Below are 26496 nucleotides of genomic sequence, written 5' to 3' on the forward strand. Positions count from 1 at the left end.
CGAGGAGGCGCGAGGGTGGTCCGTCAGCTTGGCTTGATGCCCACTCGGATCAAGTTTGCTGAAGGTGGGCGGTTCCTGGCACGCACAGTGCACGCCGAGAGCACGTCCCTGCTTGTTGGAGCGCAGTGACCCCAAGTCATACTCAAAGGTCTAACTCGAGGCTGAGGAATGTGTCAGGCCAGGCTTCCGCAGGCACTGAAATCCTTTGGGCACCAAGCCAAACTGGTGACTGGAAATTTACAATCTTACAAGCGAGCCTACTCCTTCTTGGACAGCACCGTCTATTGATTTCTTACAGTGTGAACCAAAGCTTTCACGTGTGCCAGGCGTTGTGTTGTGCTTTATGGCTTATTTCTCACAAGAACCCGCTCAGGTAATTAATAGCATTAGCTCCATTTCGCAGATGGTTAAACTGAAGCAGGGATTGGTTAAATCAGTCAGGGTTTGAATTTAGGACTGCCTGACTCTAAAGGGTAGTCTTTTATTACTGCTTCCTGAAGCAGAAGTTGGGGTCTGCGTTACAACAACCTGCATTTAGAGAGGGTTTTTGTTTTGTTTTGTTTTGGGTTTTTTTGCCATTTCTTGGGCCGCTCCCAGGACATATGGAGGTTCCCAGGCTAGGGGTCCAATCAGAGCTGTAGCCGCCAGCCGACACCAGAGCCACAGCAACACAGGATCCGAGCTGCGTCTGCAACCTACCTACAGCTCCCGGCAACGCCAGACCCTTAACCCACTGAGCAAGGCCAGGGATCGAACCTGCAACATCATGGTTCCTAGTCGGATTCGTTAACCACTGAGCCACGACGGGAACTCCCTAGAGGGTTTTATAGGGTCAAATACCTGATTAGGGAAGCCTTTGGAAGCTTCCTCTCATTGGTCTCTTTTTGACCCTGCATGCAGTGGTGGGGATAGGGGTGGGCGGTGGTCAGATAGGACCTCTGGGGACTCTGTCAGTCCTTACTCATGCCCAGGACATTCCAAAAACTCTTCTGAGGGCTGCAGGCTGCCAGTCTGGGTTTAATCTCAGGGCTCTCAGAAGCCAGCGCAGCAGGGAAGTGACCAGGTGAGGAGGAGTCTGGTTGCTGAGTGAGAAAGAGAGGAGGGGGATTCAAGCAAAAGCAGGGAGACCTGAGAGTCTTTGGCAGAGGGAGCACTGGACTCTGGAGGGTTGAGGTGAAGAGGAGAGAATAGGTTTGAGATCTGTTTAGGACCAGAATCAATAAGGTTGCCTTGAGGCAAGGGGAAAAAATGAGGAAGATTTGGGGAGTTTGTTGCTGTTGAATGGATGGGGGAGGGGAGGAGATGGGGAGCAGGTGGGAGGTAAGAATTCATTCTGAATACGCTGTATTTAGGTTAGTGGGTCAGACCAGGTTGGATATAGGAGCCTGGAGCTAGAGGCTGGAGCTAGGTAGCAGCAGAGATAGAAATTTGGGTGCAGCTGCATACAGATGGGCTTTCATCTCTGGGCCTCTGATTTGTCATCTGTAAAGTGGAGAGATTGTCTCTCAAGTATGCAGTGAGGACCTTCCAAGTCTCCCTCAGCACTGTCCCCTAGTCCCTTCAATCTGTGGACTGCAGTAAAGGTGCACAATGTGAGAGCTGTGAGTTTCAGTTTTATTTGAGGACTTACTGAGGATTGCGCCCCAGGGGACTGCCTCTCAGATGGCTCTGAGGAACTGCTGTGAAGAGGTAAGCACATACCTCATTTGGGAGATGGGTATGCAGTCAAGTACACATTTTGATGGAAGGTGCCTGATAGTCAGGAGACACGTATTTTAGTTAAGGATTTTAGTGCTTGTCTAAGTATGGTAACGTGCAAGAAATTGGGTTCATATCTTTTTGGCCTAAAAATATGTAACTGCCTAAAGGCCTGTTCTGCCAATTTTCTCAGAGCACAGAGTGTCTGATTCCTGATCTCCGTCCTGAAGTCCTTTCAGGGTGTGTTGATGATAAGTGACTCAGTCCTTGTAGAGCCCAATGGCAAGAGACATTCTTTAGTTGGTAAAGACTTGGCGAAAACCCCAGCACTTCCCACTCACAGCAAACCCTGGGAAGCCCCTGTTTTTGAGATATCAGCCCTCGGGGATTCCTGTGTTCTGCTTAGAATGAAAATGTGCATCAGCTCTCCCTCCTCTCCCACCATCCAGCACTGAAAGATTTCAAGGTTAAAATTACAAAGCAACAGGAGTTCCCATCTTGGCCCAGCAGTAACAAACCCAACTAGCATCCATGAGGATGCGATTTCAATCCCTGGTCTCACTCGGTGGGTTAAGGATCCGGCGTTGCTGTGAGTTGTGGTGTGGATTGTAGATGAGGCTCAGATCTGACGTGGCTGTGGCTCTGGCGTAGGCCAGCAGCTGCAGCTCCAATTCAACCCCTAGCCTGGGAACTTCCATATGCTGCAGGTGTGGCCCTAGAAAAAGCAAAAATAAGTAAATAAATAAAGTTACAAAGCAACAGGAGACATAAAGGTAAAGCAACAGTGAATCACCTGAAGAGAAGCCAGACTCTGGCCAGTGGTCTAGACAAAGGGCAGTATTCTTGGGCTATATGTACATAGAGATCCGCAAAAACCGGGAACATACAGTCTGTGCAGCCAGTCTGGCTGGTTCAATCAGGAAGGCAATGGCGAGTCCATAGGACTCAGCTGGTCTCAGATGGCAGTTTCCCTTTGAAATAATGACTGGACATTTCCTACCCATTAGGTATCTTCCTTAGTATATGTGCCTTCCTTTTAAAATTGGCCAGTTTTGAAAAGCTAGGTTTAATTTTATGATTCAGAGGAAAAGACACAAAAGATCAAAAGTGCTGAATTTTAAATCCATAATCTTTTCAAAGCCAATCTACATCCATATGCTCACTAGATGTGAGAGGAAAGGGATTGGCAAGTTCAAGTTGACCCATTAGGCCACTTCTGTCTTGGAATGAAATCTTTTCGAAGTCCTGTTGCAGGAAGGAGCACCTCTTCCAGAGTCCGAGAATGGGGTCTTTGTCTAACACTCGGAAATGAGCTATCCAAGGAGACACACGTGCTGATAAAGCAAAAGACTTAATGGGAAGGGGCATCGGTTGGTGGGTGGGGAGCAGCAGCGTAAGGCAACCCAGGAGAACTGCTCTGCCACTTGGCTCACAGTCTCTGGTTTTATCCGAATGGGGTTAGTTTCCCGGTTGTTTCTGGCCAGTTGTGTTGCTCGGCCCATACTTGGTCTGGCTCAGGGTCTTTGTTGGTGGCTTGGACCTCTCAGCTAAGATGGATTCCAGTGCCAAGGATTCTGGGAGGTTGGTCGTCTCCTCCCTCCTACAGGTCCCTCCCAAATTCTCCAAGTCTTCAGGACAGCACCTTGTTCCTTATCAGGGCCTGGCCAAGGTGGGCACTTTCAGTCAATAACCCTCAAAAACAGTTCCAGGAATATTTGTCCTCAAGTTACTTTAGGTTGTCAGTTGTCAGAAAGTCCTTCATCCAAAGTTTTCAATCTCCATAAGCTACACCAACTTTTTTTTTTCTGGTCATTGCAAGCAAGATTTATTAAAGAAGACTTCACTTTTTAGGTGTAATTTAAACACAGTAAAATGCATGTTCTCAGCACCCCAGAAAGTTCCCTCATGTCTCTTCTTGTTCATTCCCCTCTCAGGCAACCACAGACCTGATTTCCATTATCATATTTCTGTTCACCTGTTTTAGATTTGGAAATAAATGAAGGTCTACACTGTGTCCTCTCATGTCTGGCTTCTTCAGCTCAGCAGAGTGTTCTTGAGATTGATTCATCCATGTTGTTAAGAAGCAATAGTTTACTCTTTTTCCTCTTATTTTTTTCTTTGGAGAGACCCTTAACACTCACAAGAAATGCAAAAATAGAGAGTGTACCAGAGTTTTCATGTACTTTCCATCCATTTTTGCCCAATGGCAGTTATTTAACAATAGCACTTGTCAAAATCCAAAATTGACATTGATACCATGCTATTAACTAAGGTAGACACTTTATTCAGCTTTTACCAGTTTTTGGATGCATTTTTGTATGTGTGCATGTGTATGTAGTACTACAGAGTTTTATCACAGGTACAGATTTATGTAAAAACCAGCACAATCAGAATGCACAGACCTGTTCTATCACTGCAACAAAATTCCATTGTATTGCCTCACAGTCATACTGTCCCTCACCCCTAACTTCTGGTACCCATTCATCTCTTCTCAGTCACTGAATTTGCTATTTCAAGAATGTTTTCACTAGGGTTCAGGCAATATGTAACTCTTTGAGACTGACTCTTGTCATTCACCTTAATGCCCTTGAGCCATTCATGTAGTTGCTTGTTCAGTATTTCATTTCATTCCTTTTTTATTGCTGAATAGCTGTATGGCTCTATCAGTTAATCCATTCATCCACTGGGGGACATTTGGGTTGTATCCACTTTAAGCTACAGTGAATATTGTCTTACAGGTTTTTGTGTGAACATGAATTTTTATTTCTTTAGGTACCCGGCAGTATGATTGTATGTCAAGCGTATGTTTAACTTTTAAGAAAATACCAAACTGTTTTTCCAGAATCTCTGTGCCATTTTAGGTTACCTTCAGTAATGTGTGGGATGTCCAGTTGTTCTGGGATCCTTGCCAGCCCTTGATAGTATCAGTAATATTTTTTTTTCCCCACTGTACAGCATGAGTACCAAGTTACACATGCGCGAGTACATAATTTTTCCTCCCATTGTTGTGTTGTGATGTAAGTATCTAGATATAGTTCTTAATGCTACACAGCAGGATCTCATTGTAAATCCATTCCAAGAGCAATAGTTCGCATCCTTAACCCCAGGCTCCCGATCCCTTCCACTCCCTCCCTCTCCTCCCAGGCAGCCACAAGTCTATTCTCCAAGTCCATGATTTTCTTTTCTGAGGAGATGTTCATTTGTGCTGGATATTAGATTCCAGTTATAAGTGATATCATATGGTATTTGTCTTTGTCTTTCTGGCTCATTTCACTCAGTATGAGATTCTCTAGTTCCATCCATGTTACTCCAAATGGCATTATGTCATTTTTTTTTTATGGCTGAGTAGTATTCCATTGTGTATATATACCACATCTTCCTAATCCAGTCATCTGTCGATAGACATTTAGGTTGTTTCCATGTCTTGGTTATTGTAAATAGTGCTGCAATGAACATGCGGGTGCATGTATCTTTTTTAAGTAGAGTTTTGTCTGGATATATGCCCAAGAGTGGGACTGTGGGGTCATATGGTAGTTCTATGTATAGATTTCTAAGGTGCCGCCATACTGTTCTCCATAGTGGCTGTACCAGTTTACATTCCCACCAACAGTGCAAGAGGGTTCCCTTTTCTCCACACCCACTCCAGCACTTGTTATTTATGGATTTATTAATGACGGCCACTCTAACTGGTGTGAGGTGGTATCTCATGGTAGTTTTTTGTTTGTTTGTTTGTTTGTTTGTCTTTTCTAGGGCTGCTCCCTCGGCATCTGGAGGTTCCCAGGCTTGGGGTTGGATCGGAGCTGTAGCTGCTGGCCTATGCCAGAGCCACAGCAACATGGGATCCGAGCCGAGTCCCCAACTTACACCACAGCTCACGGCAATGCTGGACCCTTAACTCACTGAGCAAGCCCAGGGATCGAACTCGCAACCTCATGGTTCCTAGTTGGATTTGTTAACCACTGAGCCACAATGGGCACGCCCTCATGGTAGTTTTGATTTGCATTTCTCTAATAATCAGGAATGTTGAACATTTTTTCATGTGCTTGTTGGCTATCTGTATATCTTCCTTGGAGAACAGTCCATTCAGGTCCATTGGGTAGTTGACTTTTTGCTGTAGTAATTTTTATTTTAGCCATTCTAATAGATTTGTAGTGTTACTCCCTTAATTTGCATTTCCCCTTATTTTGAAATGTTTAATAATATTGAACACCTTTTTATGTGCTTACTTGCCATTCATTTTTGGTGAAGTATCTGTTCAAGACTTTTGCTTATATTTGAAGTTCCCTGCTGGTTTGGCAGGTTTAAGATCTGATGTTGTCACTGCTGTGGCTCAGGTTGCAGCTGTGGCACGGGTTCAGTCCCTGGCCCCAGAACTTCCATATGCCTTGGATGTGGCCAAAAAAGAGACTTTTGTGTATATTTTAATTAGATTATTTATTTGTTTTATGTCATAAAATATGCATAACAAAATTTACCATTTTAACCATTTAATTTAATTTAATTTTCTTATGGCTACACTTGTGGCATATGGATGTTCCTGGGCCAGGGATTGAATCCAACCTAGCTGTGGCAACACTGCATCCTTTAACTCAGTGTACCCAGCCAAGGATCAAGGAAATTCTATATCCCACTTCTGAGTATCTTTAAAAAATTTTGCATATTTTATTCCAGTATATCCATATGCATTTTGTTTTATATCTTATTTTAAAATTTTTAAATGTTTTTGTTTTTACTTTTATTTGTTTTTCAAAAATTATGGGAGTTCCTGTTGTGGCTAAGCAGATAAAGAATGTGACTGATATCCATGAGGATGCAGGTTTGATCCCTGCCCTCGCTCTTGGGTTAAGGATCCCGCATTGCCATGAGCTGTGGTGTAGGTCACAGACACAGCATGAATCCTGTGTTGATTTCGCTGTGGCATAGGCTGGCAGCTGTAGCTCTGATTCAACCCCTAGCCTGGAAACTTCCATATGCCACAGGATGTTTTCTTAAGATTGAGTTTATACATACATTGCATATGAGTCCTACACTGAGTATATGATTTGCAAGTACAGTCATCCCTTGGTATCTGTGAGGGGATTGGTTCTGGAACCTTTCACCTCCTATGGTTACCTAAATTTATCAATGCTCAAGTCCCCTATAGTAGTGAGACAGTTTTGGATCTGAGACCCTCTACTGGAGTGCTTGCACTTGGACAAATATCTCTTCCAGCAAAAAAATACAAAGAAACTGTATTGTAGTAGAAATAACTGCATGCATGTGCAACTGGGACAAAGTATGAACCAGGAGATAAAGGCCAAAACCCAGCTGCCACTTCTGAGATCCTGGGAGCAAAAGGAGCGAAAGCAGGGTAGTGGGCATGATCTCTGAACACAGCACCACCATGGGGGTGGGCAGAGCACCCTCAGGAGTGAGCAAGGGCCACCTGTTACTTGTTCTTGCTCCCTCCTGCTGCAGCATGAGTCCCAGTAAAGCCTTGCCTGGATTCCTTGTCTAGCCTCTTAACAATTTCTATCAGTTAAAGAGTCCAAGGACCCTATTTGCTAAACTATAGGACCCTTGACACAATCTTTTTTTGGTTGAATCTGCAGATACCAAAGGCTGACTATATTTTTCTCCCAGTGGCATATTTCTTCTGCTGACCTACACCACAGCCACAGCAATGCCAGATCCTTAACTCAGTGAATGAGGCCAGGAATCAAACGTGCATCCTCATGGATGCTAGTCAGATTCGTTTTTGCTGAGCCACAACAGGAACTCCCTGCTTATTCTTTTAACACTGTCTTTTGCAGAGAAAAGGTTTGAATTTGAATGAAATTCAGGTCATCAATCAAAATTTTCTTTTATGCATCATGTTTTGGTGTCATTTCTAAGCATTCGGCCTCACACCTGGTTGCAAACCTTTTCTTTGATGTTTTCTACTAAAGTTTTACAGTTTTACGTTTAGATTTATGGTCCGTTTTGAGTTAATTATTTTGCAAAGTGTGAGGTTTAGGTTCAGAGTTTTCTTACATATGGATGGCCAGTTGTTTCAATATTATTTGGTAAAAAGACCATCATTTCTCCATTAAATTGCTTTTGAACTTTTGTGCAACAAATCAATTGGTTGTTTTGAGTGGTTTTTGCTTTTGGATTCTCTTTTCTGTTCCACTGATCTCTATGTTTATCCTTTTTTCAGTATTATACTATCTTAATTACTGCAACTATATAGTAATTTTTAAAATCAAGTAATGTGAGATCTCCAATATGATTCTTCTTTTTCTTTTCTTTTCGTTTTTGGCTACCCCGTGGCATCTGGAAGGACAAAACTGTATCCTTAACCCACTGTGCTGGGCTGGAATTGAACCCAGGTCCCTGCTGCAACAGAGACATCGATGATCCTGTTGTGCCTACAACGCAGTCATGGCAACACTGGATCTGAGCCACATCCACGACCTATTCCACAGCTTGAGGCAATGCCAGATCCTTGACCCGCTAAGTGAGGCCAGGGGTTGATCCCACATCCTCACAGACACTATGTTTAGTTTTTTAAACTGTTGAGCTACAACAGGAACTCCCACAAAATTCACTTTTAAAGTGTGTGGGGTCTGTTGGAAGCTCCCATTGTGGTTCAATGGAAACAAACCTGACTAGTATCCATGAGGATGTGGATTCGATCCCTGGCCTCCCTCAGTGGGTTAAGGATCATTGCCCTGAGCTGTGGTATCGGTCACAGATGCAGCTCAGATCCTCTGTTGCTGTGGCTGTGGTGTAGGCTGGCATCTGTAGCTCTGATTCGACCCCTAGCCTGGGAACTTCCTTTAGCTTTTTAGGCCAAATAAATAAATAAATGAAATAAAGTCTGTGGGGTCTGTAATGATATCCCCGTTTTAATTCTAGAAATTAGTAACCTGTGTCTTTTCTCTTTATTTGTCAGTCTGGCTAGTGAATATTGACATTTTACATTTTTCAGACAAACCTGAAGATCCGGGTTGCAAGTTTCAACTTGTGTACTGTGGTTCCAAAGTCACCTTAGTTTTGAGAGCATTTGCTGTGCTGTTTGGATCAGTCCCATGTGTGTGTGTTCCACTCAGTGGTCAGCCTGGGACCTGGGCAGGATGCTACCTTGGTAGCTCAGTTGGCAAGCTCATGGGATGCTTTTTAGGGTCAGATCTGTGCCTGTAAGCTCCAGGGTCAGCCCAGGCTTTCTGGGATGTCTCTCTTGATCTTTCTCATCTCTGTGTTGTCTTCAATACTTTCTAATGCCCTAGACTCTCCCTTCCCTGTCCTCCAGCCAGAAAGATAGGTATATTAGTTTGGTAGGACTGCATAACAAAATACTGCAGGCTGGGTGACTTAAACAACAAAAATTAATTTTCTCACAGTTCTGGGGATGAAGTTTTCTGCAAGATTGGTCTCCCTTCAAGCCTCTCTCCTTGCCTTCTTGCAGTGTCCTCACATGGTCTTTTCTCTGTTCAAGCACAGGTCTGTGCCCTAATCCCCTCTTCTTATAATGACTCTGAACTCAAAATACTTCTAACTCAAACCCAGCCGAAACCCAGATTGGGACTTGAACTGATGGTTTTTGTAAACAGACTCACTCACCTGTGTCTGGATTTACTGAGGCTCAGATTATTTGTGTCTCATCACAGAAGGAATTCAGCAAGAGACAAAGAAACAAGAAATAGATTTATTAAGGTAGGATGCTTGTGAGAAGTGCAAGCAGACAGGTAAGGAGGCTCTGCCCTGAGGATTAAGGGGCTACATTTTTATAATTCAAGGAAAGTGGGAAAGGGGAAAAGACGGCCTTCTCCTAGTAGGCACAGGTAGTTGCAGAAGTCTGGATAAAGAGCCATATTTAAAGAGGGAAACTTAGGGGACACTGGGAGATCACTGTAGTTAATAAATTGCTCAAGAAAACCAGCAGCACAAGGCAGGCTTCCTTTTTAGTGGAGCCTTGAGAGTTGCCTCAGGTCATTGGGTGGGGGATGGGATTAGGCCTGCATTCATATTCAGACCAAGGGCAAGAGCTTGAGGACCACCCCTCTTCGGATTTGAACACACACTTTACCAGATACCAAGGAGGAGCTAGTACTCCCACAATGGAAGAGGCGGTCTTTTCCAACCCCCACTCCCCTTGGATGGTAAAAACTGTAGCCTACCAGATCCTCAGGGCAGAGTTTCTGTGCCTGCCTGCTTGCACGTCTCACAGGTATCCTATCTTTTTTTTTTTTTTTTTTTTTGCTATTTCTTGGGCCACTCCTGCGGCATATGGAGGTTCCCAGGCTAGGGGTCAGATCGGAGCTGTAGCCTCTGGCTTACGCCAGAGCCACAGCAATGCTGGATCCGAGCCGTATCTGCGACCTACACCACAGCTCACAGCAATGCCGGATCGTTAACCCACTGAGCAAGGGCAGGGACCGAACCCGCAACCTCATGGTTCCTAGTCGGATTCGTTAACCACTGCGCCACGACGGGAACTCCACAAGTATCCTATCTTGATAAATCTTTTTTTTTTTTTTGGTCTTTTTAGGGCCGCTTCTATGGCATATGGACGTTCCCAGGCTAGGGGTCTAATCAGAGCTATAGCCGCCAGCCTACGCCAGAGCCACAGCAACGTGGGATCCAAGCCATGTCTGCGACCTGCACCACAGCTCATGGCAACACCAGATCCTTAACTCACTGAGTGAGGCCAGGGATCAAACCTGCAACCTCATGGTTCCTAGTCGGATTCATTAACCACTGAGCCACGACAGGAACTCCTAGAGGAAGAATTTCAATGTCAAAGTAACATAAGTACATTTTAAATTGCGTTATAGTCATATTGATTTCCAAATTTACCTTCCTGCAAGGAACATCTGAGAGTGCCTTTCCCTTCACACTTTTGCTCATGTAGTTCATTTGTGTACATCTCTACACTGAGATTTATTTATTTATTTATTTATTTATAATTTTTTTTTATTTTCCCTCTGTACAGCAAGGGGATCAAATTATCCTTACATGTATACATTACAATTACATTTTCCCCTCACCCTTTGTTCTGTTGCAATGTGAGTATCTAGACAAAATTTTCAATGCTACTCAGCAGGATCTCCTTGTAAATCTATTCTAAGTTGTGTCTGATAAGCCCAAGCTCCCGATCCCTCCCACTCCATCCCCCTCCCATCAGGCAGCCACAGGTCTTTTCTCCAAGTCCATGATTTTCTTTTCTGTGGAGATGTTCATTTGTGCTGGATATTAGATTCCAATTATAAGTGATATCATATGGAATTTGTCTTTGTCTTTCTGGCTCATTTCACTCAGTATGAGATTCTCTAGTTCCATCCATGTTGCTGCAAATGGCATTATGTCATTCTTTTTTATGGCTGAGTAGTATTCCATTGTGTATATAAACCACATCTTCCTAATCCAATCCTCTGTCGATGGACATTTGGGTTGTTTCCATGTCCTGGCTATTGTAAATAGTGCTGCAATGAACATGCGGGTGCATGTGTCTCTTTTAAGTAGAGTTTTGTCTGGATATATGCCCAAGAGTGGGATTGCAGGGTCATATGGAATTCTATGTATAGATTTCTAAGATGCCTCCATACTGTTCTCCATAGTGGCTGTATACATTGAGATTTATATTAAATGTTTGCTGGCAGGAGCAGGCATTCCAGCACTGCCACTTGTTAGCTGCGTGACCTTGAACTCATTACTCGTGGCATCTATACCTCATCTCTCAGTTGTTAAATGGGTATCTTAGTTTGGGCTGCTATTACAAGAACTAGGTAACTTATGAACAACAGAAATTTATTTCTCAAAGTTCTGGAGAGTGGGAGGTCTAAGATCAGAGTGTCAGCAGATTTGGTGTCAGGTGAGAGCTTGCTTCCCAGGTCATAGACGTCTGTCTTATCAGTGTCATCAGATGGCCAGAGGGGCGGGGAGCTCTTTGGGGTCTCTTTTAGAAGAGCACTGATCCTGTGCCCTTTTATTTATTTATTTATTTCTGTTTTTCAGGGCTGCCCTGTGGCATATTGAAGTTCCCAGGCTGGGTCTCAAATAGGAGCCACAACTGCTGGCCTACACCAGAACCACAGCAACTCGGGATCCAAGCCGCGTCTGCAACCTACACCATAGCTCACGGCAACACCAGATCCTTATCCCACTGAGCGAGGCCAGGGATCGAACCCGCAACCTCATGGTTCCCAGTCAGATTTGTTAACCACTGAGCCACGATGGGAACTCCTAAAAATAAATAAAGGATTTCTAAGAGAAACTCACCAAAAGGGCAGGACTCAAGTCAAGACCAACACCTGACCTGTAGGGAGGGTGAGATGATAAAAACAAATGCAATACTGTATTTTGCACAGTGCCTGGTATATACCAAATGCAAAAATGCCAACCATTATTCTTGTTGGGCTTCCCCTGGTTTTCTTTGTGGGCCTGTCCACAGCGAGTGGCTGTTTGGCACCCAGACCTGGCACATCCTCCTGCCTTGACCCTCTAGAAGTGTCCTCTTCTCTAGGAACAGTCACACTTGAGCATGGTCAGGCCCCAAGGAGCAGCATCTGGGCAATGGAAAAGCACACATGGCTTTCAGGTACCTGCTGTCACTAGTGTCCAGCATGGCAGCAGCAGAGCCAAAACAGCTAAAAACCAGGGCTGCTGAGGGGTAGGTGACTTGTCCAGTTCTTTCTCCACAAGGACTGGAGGAGGTCTCTGTGTCTATGGGCGTTTGGCAGGAGGGTTGAGGCCCCAGAGGGATATTGGTCATGGCTAGTGGAACGAGTGGTGACTCAACTGGTTTATCTACAGCTAGTTTCTCCTGGTGGCCAAAGGGGTTAGTGTGACCAAATATACTTCTGTATGTGGTAAAACCCAAGTAGTTAGAGATGCTAACTAGGTCTCTAAATAAATATGTAATATAATAGATATAGATAATGTAAAGAACATGTAATATAAGTGTTATATATGTTGTATATTTGTGTGTGGAGAGAAAAAAGAGCATAGAATCTCCACCTACTTGGTTTTTACCACATACTGAATTGTATATTTATGTTATAACACATATATTACATGTTAACACACATTATAAATTATATTATGAATTACATATGTATATATTTAGAGATCTAGTTTGCATTTCTATTTGATTTTTACCACATACTGGATTATATTTTATATTTATTATGTATATTTTGACATCAGAAAATAATGGCAATTATTACAGGATAATCTATGTGAAAAGGTGAATATTGTAGGCATGAATCAGTTTTCTCAGAGCCGCCCAGAAGGGTTTAGTATCATGGCCACCCTCAGCCTCCTCCCTGCTCAGCAGCCTACTGCTAAGAGTGGACTGGAGGCCTTGTCACTTTCTTACAAAGTGTGGTGATCCCTCCTGCTCTGGGCCCACTGGGAGCTTTTGAGGAGTTGAGAGAGGTTTGGAAAAATGGGAAGTGGGCTGAACTGGGAAAAAAAGGCCCAGTTGCCAGGCCTAGCAGGTTCCTTGGTGCCTGGCTGATTTAGAGTCACTAAACTTTTTAGAGTCCTATCCTGTCTGTGCTGCCTACTTTGGGGTTAAATCAAAGGCCAAGAGTTAACTCTGGGATCTGAGAGCATATGAAGAGAAATATGAGAATGACCATTGTTACCATTTACTTATTGGCAGGTATTCTGTGCCTGGCACTGTGCTATTTATGCATCTTATTTTATGTAATCTTCCCTCACAGTGCCTGTCAGAGGTGGGCTTTTTTGTTTTTGTTTTTGTTTTTGTTTTATCTTTTTAGGGCCACACCTGTGGCATATGGAGGTTCCCAGGCTAGGGGTCCAATTGGAGCTGTAGCCACCAGCCTACCCCAGAGCCACATCAATGCAGGATCCGAGCCGCATCTGCGACCTGCACCACAGCTCATGGCAACGCCGGATCCTTAACCCGCTGAGCAAGGCCAGGAATCCCAGAGGTGATTTTTATTATTAATACATTTATTTGGATAGATGATATGCTCTGTACAAAATTCACAGGACACAAAGATTTTACTGTGAGTCTCTAATCAAATAAATCAGGTGAGTTAATACAGAGATAAAGCAAATAAAATAGTAATAGTTGTAGAGTCTAAGTGGTGAGTACGTGGGAATTCATTGCACTCTTCCTTCAACTTTTCTGTATGTTGGAAAGTTTTTCATCATAAATTTGGGTGGAGGGAAAGTGTCTTTTTTCTACCCTCATCTTTCTTATGACATTCCCCTCCTGGGAGGTAAGCACTGTTACCAATTTCCTGCTTCTCCCTTTGGATATACTCAGATTGTATGAATGTGTTCATATGCACTCGCACACACACGTATCAGTGCCTTAGGGCACTCTGGTACCGCATTCACATAATTTAGTTTTTGGAAGCTCTAGGAGCATAGCTGTCTAGGAAAGGCTATCCAGGTGAAAATTGCCACTACCCCTATCCCAGGGCTCTGTGACTATTTTGTTCCCCAGTTTCACCCCTAGAGGGCGCCCTCTCCACTTGAGTGGCAATAGCAAGCAACAGAAAGGACCCTGTCAGAGCTGCTGCCACGAGATTCAGGAAGAGTGGGACCTCCAAAAGTATAACTACTTCTGTTCTCTGGCTTTAGCCACATTTTTTGTGGGAAGCAAACTCAGACTCTTAGCCCACATTTTGACTTTGCAGCAAGCAAAGGCTGAGAGAAGGAACTTGCTCAGAAAGCTTCACCCACACACTGTACCATGACCTTTTAGAGGATAAATACAACTCCCCATTTCCAGGCACAGGAGACACTTTGTAGCATCCCAGACATTCTGTTGTTGATTAATTGACTAGACTTTAAAAATTCTTTTTAGATCAAAAGAAAGTCATTTTTTAAAATACATTAGATCCTCTTTATAGCACTGGGGTTGGAAGATGTCTCTGAATTAATAACACCAGTCTTATTCTATATCTAGTTGTTATGTAATTTATTATTATTATTATTATTTGTCTTTTTGTCTTTTTCAGTGCCACTTCCGCCACATATGGAGGTTCCCAGGATAGGGGTCCAATCCGAGCTGTAGTTCCTGGCTTACACCAGAGCCACAGCAACATGGGATCTGACCCGTGTCTGCCACAGCTCACGACAACAACAGATCCTTAACCCACTGAGTGAGGCCAGGGGTAGAAGCCGTGTCCTCACGCATGCTGGTCAGGTTTGTTAACTGCTGAGCCATGATGGGAACTCCCTAGTTGTTATGTAATTTATGGAGACAAGATTTTTGCTGTATTATCTCTGCATCTGTCTAAAAATGAACTGGATTTTTTTTTTCATTTTGAAAAGTTTCATTGAAGTATAATTGATTTACAATGTTGTGATAATTTCTGCTGCACAAGAAAGTTATTCATTTATATATACACACACATCTATTCTTTTTCACATTTCTTTTCCCATGTAGATTATCACAGAATAATGGGTAGAGTTCCCTGTGCTCTACAGCAGGTCCTTGCTGGCTGGTAATTCTTTATACCACAGTGTGCATATGCCAATCCCAGACTCCTAGTCCATCCCTCCCCCAATCCCAGACTCCTAGTCCATCCCTCCCCCAACCCTAACATGTCCCCTTTGGTAACCATAAATTTGGTTTCAGAGTCTGTGAGCCTGTTTCTGTTCTGCAAATAAATTTATTTGTATCCTTTTTAAAGATTCCACATATAAGTGATAGCATATGATACTTGTCTTTCACTGTCTGACTAACTTCACTTAGTATGGTAATCTCTAGGTCTATCCAGGTTGCTGCAAATGGCATTATTCCTTTTTATGGATGAGTAGTATTTCATTGTATATATATATACAATGGTATTGTATATATATATCACATTTTCTTTATACATTCCTCTATTGGTAGATATTTAGGTTGCTTCCCTGTATTGGCTGTTGTGAATAGTGCTGCATTTGAACATTGGAGTTCATGCATCTTTTTGCATTATGGTTTTCTCTGGTTAGATGCCCAGGAGTGGGATTGCTAGATTATGTGGTAGTTCTATTTTTAGGTTATTTTTTTTTTCTACCTTTTAGTGCCACTCCTGTGGCATATGGAAGTTCCTAGGCTAGGGGTCAAAACTGAGCTGCAGCTGCTGGCCTATACCACAGCCACAGCAATTCCCAGATCCAAGCCATGTCTGTGACCTACATCACAGCTCACAGCAATGCCAGATCCTTGACTCACTGAGCGAGGCCAGGGGTCAAACACAAATCCTCATGGACACTAGTTGGGTTTGTTTCCTCTGTGCCACAATGGGAACTCCTATTTTTAGTTTTTTGAGGAACCGCCACACTGTTTTCCATAGTAGTTGCACCAATGTACATTCTCTCCAGCACCCCTTTTCTCCACACTCTCTCCAGCATGTGTTATTTGTAGATTTTTTTGTCTCTCTCTTTTTTTTTTTTTAAGGGCTGCACCCATGGCAGGGGTCTAATTGGATCTCTAGCCACTGGCCTACAACACAACCACAGCAATGCAAGATCCCACCCGGCATCTGTGACCTACACCACAGCTCACAGCAGCGCCATATCCTTAACCTGCTGACTGAGGCCAGGGATTGAACCTGCGTCCTCATGGATCCTAGTCAGACTCGTTTCTGTTGTGCCACCATGGGAACTCCTCCATTGTATATTCTTGCCTCTTTTGTCATAGGTTAATTGACCATAGGTGCTTGGGTTTGTTTCTGGGCTTTCTATCCTGTTCCATTGATCTTTATATTTGTTTTTGTGCCAGTACCATACTGTTTTGATGGCTAGCTTTGTAGTATAGTCTTAAGTCAGGGAGCCTGACTCCTCTAGCTCCATTTTTCTTATAGTATCATATTGTCTGCAAATGGCCACATTTTTACTTTTTCTCTTCCAATTTGAATTCCTTTTATTTCCTTTTCCTCTCTGATTGCCATGGCTAGGGCTACCAAAATTATGTTGAATAAAAGTGGTGAGAGTGGACATCCTTTTCTTGTTCCTGATCTTAGCAGAAATGCTTTTAACTTTTCACTTATGAGAATGATGTTAGCTGTGGGTTTATCATATATAGCTTTTATTAGGTTGAGGTAGATTCCCTCTATGCCCACTTTCTGAAGGGTTTTTTAGGGCTGCACCTGCGGCATATGGAGGTCCTCAGGCTAGGGGTTGAATTAGAGCTGTAGTTACTGACCTACACCACAGCCACAGCAATACCAGATCCGAGCCGCATTTGCAGCCTACACCACAGCTCACAGCAACACCAGATCCTTAACCCACTGAGCAAGGCCAGGGATCGAACCCACAGCCTCATGGTTCCTAGTTAGATTTGTTTCCACTGTGCCACAACAGGAAATCTGAGGTGTTTTGTTTTTGTTTTTGTTTTTTCTTAAATGGGTGTTTAATTTTGTCAAAAGCTTTTTTTGCATCTATTGAAATTTTTGCATCTATTGAGATGATCATATAGTTTTTATTCTTCAGTTTGCTAATATGGTGTATCACACTGATTGATTTGCAGATATTAAAAAATCCTTGCTTCCCTGGGATAAATCCCACTTGATCATGGTGTATGATTCTTTTAATGTATTGTTGTATTCAGTTTGCTAGTATTTTGTTGAGGATTTCCACATCTGTGTTCATCAGTGCTATTGGCGTATAATTTTCTTTTTTGTGGTATCTTTGGTTTTGGTACCAGGGTGATACTGGCCCCATAGAATGCGTTCAGGAGTATTTCTTTCTCTGTAATTTTTTGGAATAGTTTCAAAAAGATAGGTGTTAACTCTTCTCTAAATGTTTGATAGAATTCGCCTGTGAAGCCATCTGGTCCTGGATTTTTGTTTGTTGTAAGTTTTTTAATCACAGTTTCAATTTCAGTACTTGTGATTAGCCCATTTATCTTTTCTATTTCTTCCTGGTTCAGTCTTGGAAGATTGTACCTTTCTAAGAATTTGTCTCTTTCTTCTAGGTTGTCCATTTTATTGGCATATAGTTGTTTTAGTAGTTACTTATGATCCTTGTATTTCTGTGGTTCATTTGTAATTTCTTTTTTTCATTTCTAATTTTATTGATTTGAGCCCTCTCCTTTTTCTCTTTTTTCTTTTCTTTTTTTCTTTTATCTTTTGAGGGCTACACCCATGGCATATGGAAGTTCCCAGACTAGGGGTCAAATTGAAGCTATAGCTGCTGGTCTACACCACAGCTACATCAATGCCAGATCCAAGCCGTGTCTGTGACCTACACTACAGCTCATAGCAACACCAGATCCATGACCCAGTGAACAAGGCCAGGGATTGAACCTGCGTCCTCAGGGATCCTACTTGTGTCCCTTACTGCTGAGCCATAACAGGAACTCCTTCCTTTTTTTTCTTGATTAGTCTAGTTAAGGGTTTATCAGGTTTGTTGATTTTTTCAAAGAATCAGCTTTAGGTTTCATGGATATTTTCTGTTGTTTTCTTCATTTCTATTTCTTTCTTTCTTTTTTTTTTTTTTTTTTTTTTTCTGCTCTCATGTTTATGATTTCTTTCCTTCTACTAACTTTGAATTTTGTTTATTCTTTCTCTAGGTTCTTCTTTAGGTGTAAGGTTCAGTTGTTTATTTGAGATTTTTCTTGTTTCCTATTATAGGCTAGTATTGCTATAAACTTCCCTCTTAGAACTGCTTTTGCTGCATCCTATAGATATTGGATTGTTGTGTTTTTGCTTTCATTGGTCTCTATATATTCTTTGATTTTCTCAGTGATTCATTGGTTGTTTAGCAGCATATTTTTTAATCTCCTTGTGTTTGTGTTTTTTGCAGCTTGTTTGTTTCTTCCTTCCTTCCTTCCTTCCTTGGCCACCCCAAAGCATATGGAGTTCCCAGGCCAGGGATCAGATCTGAGCTATAGCTGCAATCCAAGCCACAGCTCCAGCAACACTGTATTCCCTCCCCCCCCCACACACACACTGTCCTGGGCCTGGGGTTGAACCTGCAACCAAGTGCTTCCAAGATGATGCCAATTCCATTGCACCACAGCAGAAACTCCTTTCTTTCTTTCCTTCCTTCTTTCTTTTTTTCTTCTTTCTTTCTTTTTATGGCTACACCTGCAACATATGGAAGTTCTCAGCCTAGAAATTGAATTGGAAATGTAGCTGCCAGCCTACGCAACAGCCACAGCAATGCCAGATCCGAGCTGCATCTGTGACCTACACTGCAGCTTGTGGCAACACCAGATCCTTAACCCACTGAGTGAGGCCAGGGATCAAACCTGCATCCTCATGGATACTAGTTGGGTTCTTAACCTGCTGAGACACAATAGGAACTGCGTTTATTTCTAAGACTAGAATAACATTTCTAGTCTTACAGTGTTGTGGTTGGAAAAGATGCTTGGTATGATTTCAGTTTTCTTAAACTTACTGAGACTTGATTTGTGATCCAGAATATAATGTCTCCTGGAGAATGTTCTGTGTGCACTTGAAAAGAATGTGTATTCTGCTGCTTTTGGATGGAATGTTCTATAAATAGCTATTAAGTCCATCTAGACTAATGCATCATTTAAGGCCTATATTTCCTTGTAGATTTTATGTCTGCATGATCTGTCCATTTCTGTAAATGGATTATTAAAGTCTCCTACTATTATTGTGTTATTGTTTTTTTTTAATTACTCAAATGAATTTATCACATCTGTAGTTATATAATGATCATAACAATCCAATTTCATGGGATTTCCATCCCATAACCCAAGCACATCCCCCCACCCCCCAAAATGTCTCCTCCAGAGAACATAAGTTTTTCAATGTCTGTGAGTCAGCATCTGTTCCGCAAAGAAGTTCAGTTTGTCTTTTTTTCAAATTCCACATGTCAGTGAAAGCATTTGATGTTGGTGTCTCATTGTATGGCTGACTTCACTTAGTATGATGATTTCTAGGTCCACCCATGTTGCTAAAAATGCTGGTATTTTGTTCCTTTTAATGGCTGAGTAATATTCCATTATGTATATGTACCACCTCTTCTTGATCCACTCTTCTGTTGATGGACATTTAGGTTGTTTCCATGTCTTGGCTATTATAAATAGTGCTGCAGTGAACATCGGAGTACATGTGTCTTTGTGAGTCGTGGTTTTCTCTGGATAGATGCCCAGAAGTGGGATTACTGGATCAAATGGTAGTTCTATTTTTAGTTTTCTGAGGAATCTCCATACTGCTTTCCACAGTGGTTGCACCAATTTACAATCCCACCAACAGTGTACTAGGGTTCCTTTTTCTCCACACCCTCTCTAGCACTTATTGTTTGTAGACTTTTTGATGATGACCATTCTGGCTGGTGTAAGGTGGTACCTCATAGTGGTTTTGATATGAATTTCTCTAATAATGAGTGATGTTGAACATCTTTTCCTGTGTTTTTTGTCCATCTGCATGTCTTCTTTGGAGAACTGTCTGTTTAGATCTTCTGCCCATTTTTTTGATGGGGTTGTTTGTTTTATTGGTATGGAGCTACAGAAGGTGTTTATAAGTTTTGGAGATGAATCCCTTGTCAGTGGATTCACTTGCAAAAATTTTCTCCCCATTCTGTGGGTTGTCTTTTCATTTTGTTTAGGGTTTCCCTTGCTGTGCAGGAACTTTTCAGTTTGATTAGGTCCCATTTGTTTATTTTTGTTTTTATTGTCAATACTGATAGGTGGATCTGAGAAGATGTTGCTGTCATTTATGTCAGAGAGTGTTTGGCCTATGTTTTCCTCTAAGAGTTTGATAGTGTCTGCTCTTATATCTAGGTCTTTAATCCATTTGGAGTTGATTTTTGTGTATGGTGTTAGGGAGTGTTCCCATTTCATTCTTTTCCATGTGAATGTTCCGTTTTCCCAGCACCACTGATTGAACAGGCTGTCTTTTCTCCATTCTATATTCTTGCCCCCTTTGTCATAGGTGAGTTGGCTATAGGTGTGTGGGTTGGATTCTGGGCTTTCTATCCCGTTCCGCTGATCTATATTTCTGTCTTTGTGCCAGGACTATATGGTTTTGGTAATTGTTGCTTTGTAGTACAATCTGAAGTCCGGGAGCCTGATTCCTCCAGCTCCATTTTTCTTTTTCAGGATGTCTTTGGCTAGTCTGGGTCTTTTGTGCTTCCAAACAAACTTTAAAATGTTTTGTTCAAGTTCTGTGAAAAACATCCTTGGTGATTTGATAGGGATTGCATTGAATCTATGTATTGCCTTAGGTAGTATAGTCATTTTGATAATATTGACTCTTCCAATCCAAGAGCATGGTATGTCTTTCCATCTAGTTGTGTCATCTTTGATTTGTTTCATCAGTGTCTTCTAGTTTTCAGAGTACAGGTCTTTTGTCTCTTTAGGTAGGTTTACTCCTAGGAATTTCACCTTTTCTGTTTCATCTTGGTGTAGTCTAGGAAGATTGTACTTTTCTAAGAATTTGTCCATTTCTTCTACGTTTTCTGTTTTATTGGCGTATAGTTGCATATAGTAGTCTCTTATGATCCTTTGTGTTTATGTGATGTCTGTTGTTACTTCTCCCTTCTCATTTCTAATTTTATTGATTTGAGTCCACTCTCTTTTTTGCTAGATAAGTCTGGCTAAGGGTTTATCAATGTTGTTGATCTTTTCAAAGAACCAGCTTTTCGTTTCACTGATCTTTTCTATGGTTTTCTTTGTTCCTATCTCATTGATTTTTGCTCTGATCTTTATGATTTCTTTCCTTGTAGTAACTTTAGGTCTTATCTGTTCTCTTCTCTTGAGATGCTTTATATGTAAAGTTAGCTTGTGTATTGAGCTTTTTCATGTTTCCTGAGGTGGGTTTGTATTGCTCTAATCTTTCCTCTTAGAATGGGTTTTGCTGCATCCCATAGGTTTGAAGTGTCGTATCTTTGTTGTCATTTGCTTCTAGGTATTTTTAAATTTCCTCTTGATTTCTTCAGTGATCCATTGGTTGTTTAGTAGCATATTGTTTAGTCTCCACATGTTTGTGTTTTTTTGCAGATTTTTTCTTGTTGTTGAATTCCAGTCGTATAATGTTGTGGTTGGAAAAGATGGTTGATATGATTTGAATTTTCTTAAAGTTACCGAGGTTGGATTTGTAGCCCAGGATGTGGTCAATCTTAGAGACTGTTCCGTGTGCACTTGAGAAGAATGTGTATTCTGTTGCTTTTGGATGGAATGTCCTATAAATATCTATTAAGTCCATCTGCTCTAATGCTTCATTCAAGGCCTGTGTTTCCTTATTGATTTTCTGTCTGGATGATCTGTCCATTGCTGTCAGTGGGGTGTTCAGGTCCCCCACTATGATTGTGTTATTGTCAATTTGTCCTTTTAAGGTTGTTGGCAGTTGCCTTACATATTGTGGTGAACCTATGTTGGGTGCGTAGATATTTAAAATTGTTATATCTTCTTCTTGGATTGATCCTTTGATCATTATGTAATGACCTTCTTTGTCCCTTAAAATATTCTTCATTTTAAAGTCTATTTTGTCTGATATGAGTATTGCTACTCCAGCTTTCTTTTGATTCCCATTTGCATGGAATATTTTTTTCCATTCTCTCACTTTCAATTTGTATGTGTTCCTAGAAGTGGAGTGGGTCTCTTGAAGACAGCATACATGTGGTTCTTGTTTTTGTATCCATTCAGCCAGTATGTGTCTTTTGGTTGGGGCGTTTAGTCCATTAACATTTAAGTTAATTATTGCTATGTATGTTCTTATTGCCATTTTATTAATTGCTTTGGATTTGTTTTTGTTGCTCTTTTTTCTTTCCTTCTTCTCTTGTTCTCTCCTCTTCTGGTTTGATGACTATCTTTAGTGTTGTATTTGCATTGATTTTTCTTATTTGTTTGTGTATCAATTGTAGATTTTTGGTTTGCAGTTACTCTGAAGTTTTGATGTAAGGGTCTACATGTATATGAGATTGTTTTAAGTTGTTGTCCTCTTAATTGCAAGTTTTTCTCCATTGTCCTGCATTTGTACCCACATCTTGTCAAGATTTCTGATTTTGGTGGTATAATTGTGCATGGATGATTTCATATCTTTACTGTAAATATACCTTTACTGGTGAGCCTTGTCATTTGTGGAATTTTTGTTTCCTGTTGCTGTCTTTTCTTTTCTGCCTAGAGAAGTTCCTTTAGTATTTGTTGTAAGGCTGGTTTAGTGTTGCTGAATTCTCAGTTTTTGCTTATCTGTGAAGGTTTTGCTTTCTCCTTCAAATCTGAATGAGAGCCTTGCTGGGTAAAGTAATCTTGTTTGGAGGTTTTTTCCTTTCATCACATTAAGTATATCATGCCACTCCCTTCTGGCCTGCAGAGTTTCAGCTGAAAAATCTGCCAGTAACCTTATTGGGGTTCCCTTGTATGTTATTTGTTTCTTTTCCCTAGCTGCTTTCAAGATTTTCTCTTTGTCTTTAATTTTGGTCAGTTTGATTATTATGTGTCTTGGGGTGTTCCTCCTTGGGTTTATTTTATATGGTACTCATTGTGCTTCCTGGATTTGAGTGAGTGGTTCCTTTCCCATGTTAGGGAAGTTTTCGGCTATTATCTCTTGGAGTATTTTTTCTATCCCCTTCTCTGTCTCTTCTCCTTCTGGCACCTCTATAATGTGTATGTTGGTGCATTTAACATTGTCCCAGAGTTCTCTGAGACTCTCTTCATTCCTTTTCAATCTTTTCTCCCTTTTCTGTTCCACATTTGTAATTTCTTCTAATCTGTCCTCCGTCCCGCTTATTCATTCTTCTGCCTGCTGTATTCTGCTGTTAGCTGCTTTTAGTGAATTTTTTATTTCAGTTATATTTTGCGTCTCTTTTTGTGTAAGTTTTATATCTTGTATCTCTTTGCTCAGTGTTTCCTGTAAGTTATCCATCTTTGCCTCCAGTTTATTTCCAATGTCTTGCATCATCTTCAGCATCAACAGTCTAAAGTCTTTTTCCTGGAGGCTGAGAATCTCCTCATCACTTAGGTAATTTTCTGGGGTTTTTTCTTTCTCCCTCATCTGAGTTATAGTTCTCTGTCTTTTCATTTTTATAGGTTTTTGGTGTTGTGATCTTTTTACAGATAATAGAGTTGTAGCCTCTCTTACTTCTAGTGTCTGCCCACCCTTGTGGCTGAATTTGGTATGGGGGCTTGCTGTAGGCTTCCTGATGGCAGGGGCTGATGCCTGCCCACTGGTAGGTGGAGCTGATTCTTATCCCTCTAGTGGGTGGGGCTTAGTCTCTGGGTGAGATTAGAGGCAGCTGTATGCCTAGGGGGTCTTTAGGCACCCTGTTTACTGAGGGATGGGGCTGTGATTCCTCCTGGATTGTTGTTTGCCCTGGGGCTTCTCAGTGCTGATGCTGATGGGTGGGGCTGTATTTTCCCAAAATGGCCACCTCCAGAGAATGGCATGGCTGTTGAGTATTCCTGAGAGCTTTGCTTCCAATGTCATTCCCCCACAACAAGTCACATTCACCCCTGTTTTCCCAGGAGGTCCTCCAAGAACTGCAGTCAGGTTTGACCCAGATTCCTATGGAGACTTTGCTTTGCCCTGGGACCCAGTGCACGTGAAAGTCTGTGTGTGCCTTTTAAGAATAGGGTCTCCATTTCCCCCAGTCCTGTGGAGCTCCTGCACACAAGCCCCACTGGCCTTCAATGCCAGGTGCTCCAGTGGCTCTTTCTCCCAGTGCCAGATCCCTGCACGTGGGAGTTTGATGTGTGGCTCAGAACTCTCACTCCTGTAGGTGAGTCTCTGTGAACCAGTTACTTTCCAGTCTGTGGGGCTTCCAACCCAGGAGGTATGGGCTTGTTTATATCATGTAGTCACCCCTCCTACCTCTTGATGTGGCTTCTGGAGTCTTCTGGAGTAGGATATCTTTTTGAAGTTTTCTGGTCCATTTGGGTGGAGATTGCTCAGCCTTTAGTTGTGAATTTTGTCGTTTTTAGGAGAGAAGTTGAGCTCCAGTCCTTCTATTCTGCCATCTTAATCCTATCTCTAAGTTCAGTTGTTTTAAAAGTCATCTTTCTAATCGTGTTTCACCATCAGGAAAAGTCCACTCCTGCCAGACTGGCTTCCTTATTTGTTCCAGGGGAGGAACAAACCATGTTCATTTCAGCTCTGCATCCCCAGCACCTATCCCAGCACCTGGCACATAGTAGTCCCCTTTTTCTATTTTAAATTAATTATTTATACACAGGAAGTTGCAACGGCAGTACAGGGAGGTCTGTGTGCCCTTCATCGTGTTCCCACCAGCAGTTGTGGCTCAGAGAAGTGTAGTACAATACCAGACCCAGAAGCTGACATTGGTACAACGTGTGTATGCCAGTATATCATCATCGGTGTAGAACTGAGTAACTGCCACTCCAGTCAAAATACATAGCTGGGAGTTCCCCTTGTGGCTCAGTGGTTAACGAATCCGATTAGGAACCATGAGGTTGCGGGTTCGATCCCTGGCCTTGCTCAGTCGATTAAGGATCTGGCGTTGCCAGGAGCTGTGGTGTAGGTCGCAGACGCGGTTCGGATCCCACATTGCTGTGGCTCTGGTGTAGGCTGGTGGCTACAGCTCCGATTCAACCCCTAGCCTGGGAACCTCCATATGCCGTGGGAGTGGCCCAAGAAATGGCAAAAAGACCAAAAAAAAACAAAACAAAACAAAACAAAATACACAGCTGTTCCATCACCATCAGCATGAAGATCTCCCTCGTGCTGCATGTTACACCCACCCTTCCCTGTACCATCCCTACCCCTGGCAACCGCTGATCACGTTTCAGTCTCTGAAGTTTTGTCATTTTGAGCATATTATATAAATGGGATAATACAGCATGAGATTGGTTTTTTCTTTTCCACTTAGCATAAAGCCTTTGAAATCCATCCATGTTGTTGCCTTTATCAGTAGCTAATTCTCTTTTATTGTTGAATATTATTCCATGGTCTGGATGTACCACAGTTTGTTTAATTATTCACTCATTGTAGGACATTTTGGTTGTTTCCAGTTGGAGGCTATTGGAGATAAAGCTACTATGAACAGTCATGTACAGGTTTTTGTGTGAACATAAGTTTTCATTTCTCTGGGATAAATGCCCAGGATTGCAATCGCTGGGTTTTAGAATAAATGTATGCTTGGTTTTTTAGAAACTGCCAAATTATTTTCCAGAGTGCTGTACCATTTTACATTCCCAACCACAGTTTTCTTTTCATACAAAATGCTATTGACTACTGTTAGCACAACGGCAGTAGGCCAAAGACGCGTGAGAATCTGATATACTTTTAATTCTAGAGAAAATAAATTTAATATAAATTTAAATGAAGAAGAATCAAGAGGTCAGGATTAATCTGTTTGCTAACCTACAGGTTCCATTTTGTGGTCCCGGGTGTTCAGAATGATTCTTCCCTCATTGTCAAGCCAACCTTTTGTTGGAAAGCCACAACACATTGTATGGACCACCCAGGTGTATTCATGACCTCTGACCCCTGCTTGTCTTCCTTCCCAAGGCTCCCTATGAAGCTTAGGCTCATTCTGGAATTTTCTACCCTTAATAATAGTCACTTAGACAGCTTAGAGGGTCATTTCAGAACTACCCTTTCTCAGGGACCTCTGTACTTACACACCCTGCCCCCAGACCCCAGCACTAAACAGCATCAAAACTGTTTTGAATATGTCTATCCACCCGGCCCCAACACTCCAGCCTTTAGTTGTTAGAATACACCTGTGAGGTCACACTCTGCTGTGTTCGGAATACAGGCTCCAGGGTCATGCTGCCCTTCCTGATGTCCTCCGACAAGTAACAACTCCTGAGCCTGAATCTCCTAACCTGTACCATTGAGGTGAGAGGTAACAGTAGTGCCTACTAACAGGGCCAGTCGGTGATTCAGCAGGTAGTTATAGGGCATCTGTTGTGGGCCATCTGAGGGGTCAGTG

General features: G+C 42.1%; 1 protein-coding gene across 4 annotated transcripts in view; it reads left to right on the forward strand.

Annotated features, from left to right (window-relative positions):
* Positions 1 to 57: 57 nt before the first annotated feature.
* Positions 58 to 26496, forward strand: part of KCTD6 (potassium channel tetramerization domain containing 6) — a 52764-nt gene continuing 26325 nt past the window's right edge. For 2 of the 4 annotated variants that reach the window (XM_084988776.1, XM_084988778.1), the window contains exon 1: positions 58 to 373. The gene's annotated coding sequence lies outside the window, so the exon portion shown is untranslated. Of the gene's footprint in view, positions 374 to 1611; positions 1690 to 26496 lie in introns of those variants that run through there. The other 2 variants (XM_084988779.1, XM_084988777.1) reach the window with 2 other exon arrangements.

This window comes from Sus scrofa, chromosome 13, assembly GCF_054392235.1.
Source record: "Sus scrofa isolate SSC_HxYL_T2T_F1_AM1 chromosome 13, Sscrofa_HxYL_maternal_Yorkshire_Landrace_v2.0, whole genome shotgun sequence".
Lineage (NCBI taxonomy): Eukaryota > Metazoa > Chordata > Mammalia > Artiodactyla > Suidae > Sus > Sus scrofa.